Below are 1293 nucleotides of genomic sequence, written 5' to 3'. Positions count from 1 at the left end.
AGCAAAAAGTGTGGCAAGATGTCGGTGAGAATGTAAATAGGTAGAAATTAGAAAGGCAAAAGGTAAAGCAGATAAGAGAGGGGAAAGAAAACAGGTGGGGGAAAGGCCAAATGGAGATATTACAATGATAGTCTACAAGGTGGAAAAGAGGCTGTCTGTAAAAAATGAAATAGTTGGAGATCAAGAAAACAGGAATGAGAGAAACTAAAAGTGTGACAGGATGTAAGTGAAAATATAAATAGGGATTTACCTTTTGTTTTTCTAATTTCTACTTATTTATGAATCCAAAAAACTAAAATAAAGTATAATGCACTGAAGCAAAATGCTGGCTGACCCAGTTTGTCTATCTAAATCCGGAATCAAATATATGACCTAATCCACATATCTTTTATATAATATGGATGTACTAAGCAGTAACACAAAAATTTAAATGACAATATCATGCATAGAAAATAAATATAACCTGAGGAGTTCTCTTTGATAACTATGCAACAAAGTCAGTTAAACAGTCTGCATGTAGTGAGCACAATTGAAACCACCGTCCAAAAGTCTAAAAAAGAAAAAAAACATAAAAAATCAAATACAATAAATCTTCAGAATAAATCACAATGAATAACAGCAGAAAGCTCAATTGATACAATCAGTTACACTTAATAGCAAACCTTTCATAGGAGGTAAACTGTAGAAGGGGTTTTTATCAGTCTTTATATAGGACTATTTAGAATGTTAATTATGCCTCTTTTCCAGGTTGGTTTCTCTCTTTGGCAAATACAACTTAATACAATATGCAATCCATATGTAAAGATTTGGATTTCTGGGCGTGGGGTCTCACCTTGTGTCCCAGGCTGGACCTGGACCATGGCACTCCCTGGTGGGCTGGATCCAACCTAGGGTATGAGCTATTTCCAGCCTGGGGCACACAGTGGCAGTGGCAGTTCTAGCCTGAGTATAGGACACGCAGCAGATCCAGCATGAGGCCACAACCAAGCAGCTTGGGCCACAATAGTGGTGACAGGAGAAGCAGCCAGATGGTGACAGGCTTTCTCACCCTCCTGTCACAGATCATCTTGACAAAAAACAAAAATAATTTCATACCAGCTCAAGCACACAGGTCTTTTGGAGGAAAGGAAACATAAGTTAGGAAGGGAGTAATTTTCTGTAGAAAAATTATACTTGACTAAACACATCCTTGTTGTTAACTAAGCTGAGGTATGCTATTTGCTGTTTCCTTGATAACTCAACATATGTTTCATAGCATAGTTTCTAGGGTCGGAAGGGACCTGAGCAGATCAT

The sequence above is a fragment of the Gavialis gangeticus genome, unplaced genomic scaffold, assembly GCF_001723915.1.
Source record: "Gavialis gangeticus isolate Ggan-Ray unplaced genomic scaffold, GavGan_comp1, whole genome shotgun sequence".
NCBI classification, from domain to species: domain Eukaryota; kingdom Metazoa; phylum Chordata; order Crocodylia; family Gavialidae; genus Gavialis; species Gavialis gangeticus.
This window is presented reverse-complemented; position numbering follows the sequence as displayed.